The sequence below is a fragment of the Lepidochelys kempii genome, chromosome 8 (assembly GCF_965140285.1).
Source record: "Lepidochelys kempii isolate rLepKem1 chromosome 8, rLepKem1.hap1, whole genome shotgun sequence".
NCBI lineage: Eukaryota > Metazoa > Chordata > Testudines > Cheloniidae > Lepidochelys > Lepidochelys kempii.
The window spans coordinates 63,068,703-63,076,030 of NC_136387.1; the positions used below are offsets into that span (position 1 = coordinate 63,068,703).

Sequence of the window (7,328 nt, forward strand, 5' to 3'; positions counted from 1 at the left end):
TCTGGCTCATGAGATTGATATATTAAAAACCTTTGCTACCGGATTTGCAATCTACCATATGATCCCCTTCCCATATTCAGCACTGAGAAAAATGGCCTACAAAGGAATTCAACTTCCTCTGAAGTATTAGATATTAACTACTTGCCCAACATCATACAGCAGGTCAGAGCCAGGAATCGAGTCTAGGTGTCCTTTTTTCCACTTCAGTGGCCTATTGGCTGACCCATGCTGCCTTGTTCCATGGTTCATCATGTTGAAAATGAATCTTGTGTACTTAACTAGATGAGACCACCCATGCGTCCACCCAATAATTTCTGCCCTTCAAATTATTTATACAGTAATTTCCTTGGTAGTAAGCACCACTTATTTAAAATATTGAAGGACAGACAAGTGCAACTGTGTATCTATTTAGATGTGTAATTACTGTCTTTCACATGTACAACAGAAGTGTATTTGTTATAAAATAACCGTAAAGCCTTTCAACTCTGGATGCCTCAGTTTAGGCTCCTAAATCCATATTTTGGGCTCTATATAAAAGTGGTCTGACTTTTCAAAGGGTACTGCTGCTGAAAAAGAGAGGGTACATGGTGGAAAATTAGACCATTTGAATTGAAAGTCTTAAATATGGATTTTGGAGCCTAAGTTTAACAGAGTTGTCAACTTTTGCAACTTTACCATGTTAAAATCTAACAATATCTGGTGTGTTCTTCTTAAGTGCCTAGGCCTTGGAATCATGGGAACACAGCAGAATCTCAGCTTCCATTTTTTTAAAATGTGTTTGTTTATTTTATTATATTTTATTTAAGCAAGTTTCTTCTACCCCTCTTTCCATGGTTGTGGGAAAATGTTGGAAAATGTGAACCCTGAAGGAGCAAAAGTCAGACGTCAAATAAAAAAGAACTCCACAAGTATTATTATTTTTTTATCTCATGACTGTTGGAAACCTAACTCATGTTTTTTGAATATGAGCTTTGTAATATTGTTTCAGGCACCTAGTCTTGAAAACATTGCTCTAAAATTGTATGTTGTTGTTGGGTTTTTTTTATTCTAAAAGAGCTGCTAGGATTCCTTATTTGCTCAGAGGAAACTTAAGTTATTTTATTTTAAAAAATCTCCTTTAAGCAAATCTCCGACAAGCTGCTTTACAATGAATAAATAAGATGGCAAAGTGGAAACTTGATAGGGTTTTGGTAAGAAATCCAAAATGGTGAGAACTGTGTGGATTTTTATTCTGTACTTGTTCTATACTTTAGCCAATAAGAAACAAGCACTATCCTAAAATTTTAACTTCTTCTGTATCATTGATGGCTGACCAGCTGCCAGTTTTTAAATTATTTTTTGGATCTTTATAAAATAAGATGATGTCTGATTTATTTTATTTTTAAAAAAGTTTTATTTGGTTTTTTTTGTTTTGCTTTGCTTTTTGTTTTTTGTTTTTTTCCCCAGGAAAAAATGGTCAACTCTCCAGAAGGATGACTTTTGGCAGAACCTTCATTTGGTATCATTATATTTTTCTTTCTGATGCTCTGGGTTTTGCCAATAGAAAAAGAAGACTTTCATTTTCTGTTTGTTTGTTTCTTCTGAATAAGGTAAGGGGCAATATAAAATCCATAGTTCCTCTTTGATGGCTTTCAGCGTGAAATGATTTGTTGTTGACAATTCCTAATGAATTAATGTTAAAGCAAATGGTTGGGAGCTGAAGCTGAAACTAGCTTAACCATTGGAACAATTTACCTAGGGATATGAATAATTCTCTATCACTTAAAGTTGTAAAATCACAACTGGATATATTGCTGGAAGATGCTTTAGCTCAAATAGAAATTATGGGCTTGATGCAGGAATTATTGGATAAGGTTCTATGGCCTGTTATGCAGGAGATCAGACTAGAGGCTCATAATAGTCCCTTTTGGACTTAAAATCTGTGAACGAAGTCATAGCATAAAAAAGCAACCATCAAAACTGTTAAACTTGATAGAGGTCTCAGCAGAGAGTTAGGATCACATGCTTCTAGAAGGAGAGGCAGAATTCTCTACTATAATGGGAATAACAAATAATAACAATACAAAGTACATGCATTCTGAGATAAAAACAGGGATAATTTGGTCTATTGTCAATGGGATAGGATTTACCCCCTTACTTCATTCTGGATTATTCTGAACCAGGCTACCTGATGATTGTGGCACACTAGACTGAGTTCTGCTACTCCTTCTGGCCAGTCCTGGGGGATCCCATTGTAGGGACCCAGTCTGTCTCCTTTTCTGAACCTTTGCTGGCACCAGTGCTGACTTTCATTATGCATTTCCTCTCTGCATAGCCTGACTTTCTGTAAGGAGAACATACAACCTGAGCACTAATTTATTTCAGCAAAATTAATCTCGTGCAGCCCACAGGTTTTCTGCCCTTTCAGTTTGTGAAAGGAAGTTCAATACAGGTAATATGCCTAGCTTTCCCCCATGCCACATCCTTTGCTGTAATAATTTTCCAGTGCATTGCAAACTGTGTATCTACAAAGCTTTTTGATTCTAGAGATAAGTTTTTGTATCCTTTGGGGCGGGGGAAGAAACTGGAGTTTGACCCCTACATACTGCAGAATGGACACAGAATTATCCTCAAGCCTTAGAGGCTGTCCATCTGGAATTAAGGCGTAGAGAGGCGATAGAATCTGCACTGCCCATGGTCTCCAGGGCCTGTGGACAGAGGACTTCTATCTGACTACCTAAGTCATTTACGTAGCTCTAGTCCTTTCAGTATTTAGCACCTTTCATGATCTCAAAATTCACATAAAAGCAGAACTGAGAGAGTAGCCAATTTTTCAGTTTGGTGGCTTGAACCAAAAAAGAAGAGAGAATACTGTTTGGGTCAATACAACACATTTTTTTTTTCATTCTTTCCAACTAAATTAAAGACTTAAAAAAAGTTTCAGATCAAAGGAAACATTTTGCTCAACCCAAAATGAAATATTTAATTTGTGCTGTTTGTAACCTCCTTTTATATGTGGTTTTTAATACAATTCAGTGAAATTCTGAAAAGAAAAAGCTTACTGAAAAGAACAGTCAAAACATTTTGTTTCAGAAGTGCCAAAGCAAACTTTTTCCAGGTTTGTTATTCATCCAAAACAATTAACCAAAGTAGACCCGACCCTTGTATGACCCAACTTGTTTTGGTGAGCAAATTATTCAAATGAAAAACTTTGCCCAGCTTTACTTAAAAATACAACAACATAAAAAATATAAACACTTACAAATTATAACGAAAATTGAAGGTACAGTTGTTTTCACCTGCAGGGTGGTGATGAGCTTGAGTACGTATCAGATTGACCTATGATTGATACAGATAGATAAAACATCTGTACGTCAAGATGTTGTTGTTACTGCAAATATGGTTCATTTTAGCATGTTTAATACATAATTAAAATAGAATGTGCCCTGTATTCTTCATAAATATTTGCTTGTTATGGGTCTCTTCTCTCAGTATAAAAGAATAATTCCATTAATGTTAAAGTCACACTTTTAATGGAAAGACACATAGGATATGGAAAACATTTGGAGTTATATTTTGGATATAACTGAAATTGCATTGCAGCAATTTGTTTTTCATATTATAAAAGTTGACCAGTTTTGTAAAGTTTGGGATAAATTGCATTGGGCAATAAGTGTTTTGTTTATAATTTTGTATTTGTATTATCCTCATAAAGAAAAGTTGGAAAATGAAGGCATCAGTAAAGTCCAAACATAGGATACCAGTTCTTTTGACAAGAAAATGACCAATCTACATTACATCAGGATGTAAATTAGGGAACATTTTTAATTAAAAGAACCCTAAAGAATCAATATTATGAAAGTGATTCGGTCATCTGACCGTGTCATGGAGGAAACCAATCAGCTGCATGCAAAACCCTCTTCTTCAGATATCAGTGTGACTAAAAGCAGTTTGTTCTGTATCATTTTGAAAACCACCACCATGACCTGCTATGGAAGATATTTTCCCATTTCTTGGAGGTGCTCCAAGATGTGTATTTTCTTGATTGACTCCACCTGTTTTCTAGGGATATATTTGTTTTTCATTCCTATGACACTTAATTACTTTGCTCTTTTAGCAAAAATCAAAATGAAAGAAAACACTGTCTTGAATTTAATGGAAAGATTTCCATTTCCTGCCAAAGGATATGAGAAACCTGAGACAGCAAAAGAAAACATTTTCCTGAGAAGCAATGTTTCCAGCTTCAGACAATTCTTGCTAAACAGGAAGATAGGGGGACTAACTGTAAATGCGGCACCATTTGCTACTGAAATCAATGATACTCAACCCTTTAGGTTTGTTGTTAACGAAAGAGATAAATGTAATGAAAGAACTCCTTGCTTAATACTATTAATAGCAACCAAAGCTGATGAAAAGCAGCACAGGGAAGCCATCAGGAAAACCTGGGGAAATGAATCTGTGGTTCCAGGAATAAAAGTTGTTCGCTTATTTATGTTGGGTATTAACGACAAAGAACAAAATGAAGCCCTACTGCGGGAAAGCAGTCAATATCATGACACATTCATGACCATTCAACAAGACTTTCTGGACACAAGGTTACAAGAACCTAACTCTTAAAACCTTAATGGGCTTGAAGTGGGTTGCCATCTACTGTGGTGGTGCAAATTTTGTCATGAAAACAGACAGTGATGTTTTTGTTAATACAGAATATTTAATACAAAGTCTCCTAAGACCACTTATGCCTCCTTCACAGTAGTATTTCACTGGCTATCTTATGAGAAATGGTCAGCCTCATCAAAATAAAGAAAGCAAATGGTACATGCCCAAGGAAGTCTACACAGCTGAGCGCTACCCTGATTTTTGTTCAGGAACTGGATATGTCTTTTCTGGAACCTTGGCTGCAAAAATTGTCAATGCATCTTTAAAAGTCATGTATACATACTTAGAAGATATTTATGTAGCTCTTTGTCTTGAACAAGCAGGAATTAATATGGTGCCCCCACCTAATAACTATTTGTTTAATATATATAAGTCCCATTTTCTCCTTGTATATACAACAGACTGATTACCTCCCATGCAATTTATCCAAATGAACAGATAATATACTGGGAAACATTGCAAAATAACAAACATGTATGTGGTAAATAAAGCAAATGTATGGCAGAGATTGTCTGGGATTACAATATTGGCTTCTACAGTATTTCAGCCTTACAATTGCTGAATGTTCACCATGAACCATCTATGGAGGAAGAGACAGACTTGACACAATATCCTTCATTAAGGTTTCAATTAAATTTATTTTTACAAAAAAAATTATACTGAAGTTGTGTTTTATCCCCAGAACAACTTCAGCATAAGTACTGTTTTGGTATAAATATTATTGAAATTTGCAACGATTTGGGGCTTTTATTCTACTTCACTTCAAAATGAGTTTCAAATAAAGAAATTAAATTAGGGAATTCTCTTTTATTTCCTAACCACACTATAGTTTAATCATGCACTAGCATCTTGTGCTACCTTCTAGTCCCTTGATAATTACCTGTATTTGATTTTTAAACCAAAAGATGCAACAACAGTGGCTACTTTCCTTTCCTACAGAAATAGAGGGAAATTATCTTGTATGCCCTTGCTGCTGCTGGAGAGAACAGTTTGAGTCCTTCCTTTTACATCTTCTTTTCCAAACTTTGGCTACCTTCTCTGTTTGGGTGCATTCCAGAGCAGGGCAAGTTCAAACAAAATGAGTCCAATGCAGACATTCAATTGGGTTTCAGTCTGCAGGACCTACGATTCAGTATGATGGTCTCTATTCAACTGCTTCAGACTCCTATATTACACAAACTTTGGGGAACTGAGTTCCGCAAGGGCTGACGAAGGAAAAGAGTAAGTAATTGATGTGTGTGTTGTGTGGAATAGTGGATGGTGCATGTCCGTTTCACTGAGTGAGGGGAAAACCTGCCACTGACCTACAGGTACTGGAAAGACTGCAAAAGTGGGAGGTCAAATTTGAGCGGCGTTGCAATGCCATGGTGTGACATTGCACTCCATATGTTTTATGGAAATATGCTAATGTACACATATTAATTCAAGTGACACCATCATAGGATCTAATCACATTAGCCACGCCATCCGGGGCTCATTCACCTGCACATCTACCAATGTGATATATGCCATCATGTGCCAGCAATGCCCCTCTGCAATGTACATTAGCCAAACCGGACAGTCTCTATGCAAAAGAATAAATGAACACAAATCTGACATCAGGAATCATAACATTCAAAAACCGGTAGGAGAACATTTCAACCTCTCTGGCCACTCAGTAAAAGATTTAAGGGTGACAATTTTGCAACAGAAAAGCATCAAAAACAGACTCCAAAGAGAAACTGCTGAGCTTGAATTAATATGCAAACTAGATACCATTAACTTGGGTTTGAATAGAGACTGGGTGTGGCTGGGTCATTACACATATTGAATCTATTTCCTTAAATTAAGTATCCTCTTGTCAACTGACTAAATAGGCCATCTTGATTATCACTACAAAGTTTTTTTTCTCCTGCTGATAATAGCTCATCTTAACTAATTAGCCTCTCACAGTTTGTATGGTAACTTCCAACTTGAACATATAGTAAGATATATATATATATATATATATATATATATATATATATATATATATCTTACTATATGTTCCATTCTATGCATCCGATGAAGTGAGCTGTAGCTCACGAAAGCTTATGCTCTAATACATGTGTTAGTCTCTAAGGTGCCACAAGTACTCCTGTTCTTTTTGCAGATACAGACTAACACAGCTGCTACTCTGAAACGAGTGAATATGATGTAACTGGGATATGCTTCATGCAAAAGGACTCTTGTAAGGTCTCTTTACAAAGCTTATAATCTATTGAGTGTGTTCATCCTGTTTATTTGCATGTATTATTTCTATGTCTGCAGTTATCAGAATAAGATATAAACTTGTATTCCTGATGTAAACATTTTAAGTGGAAGCCATTAAGGGTGCTTCAGAATCAATAAACCTGTGAATGGGTTTGTTTACCTGCAAGCCTTCCTGTATATGTGTCTCCCAGCTATGAGGTAATGAAGGGGGTCTTACAGTGACATGTGATCATGTCACCTGAATTGGAATCCATCTTAAACTTGGTGCTTTTTCATTTAGAAAGAGAGGTGGGGACCCAGAGAGACAAAAGATTCCCACCTTGTGCCAAAGCTATAAAAGAGGGTGGAACAGAACAAAGGGGGATGCCAGTCTTGAGAAATCCCCTAGTTACCACCTGATCTGGAACTAACAAGGACTGTAGCAGGGGAAAGGATTGGGACTAGACTAAGGAGGAGTC

The 7,328-nt window shown here is 36.3% G+C and overlaps 1 pseudogene; it reads left to right on the forward strand.

Annotated features, from left to right (window-relative positions):
* The first annotated feature begins 4,107 nt into the window (after nt 1–4,107).
* Nucleotides 4,108–5,127, forward strand: LOC140916618 (beta-1,3-galactosyltransferase 2-like; annotated as a pseudogene).
* The last annotated feature ends 2,201 nt before the right edge of the window (nt 5,128–7,328 follow it).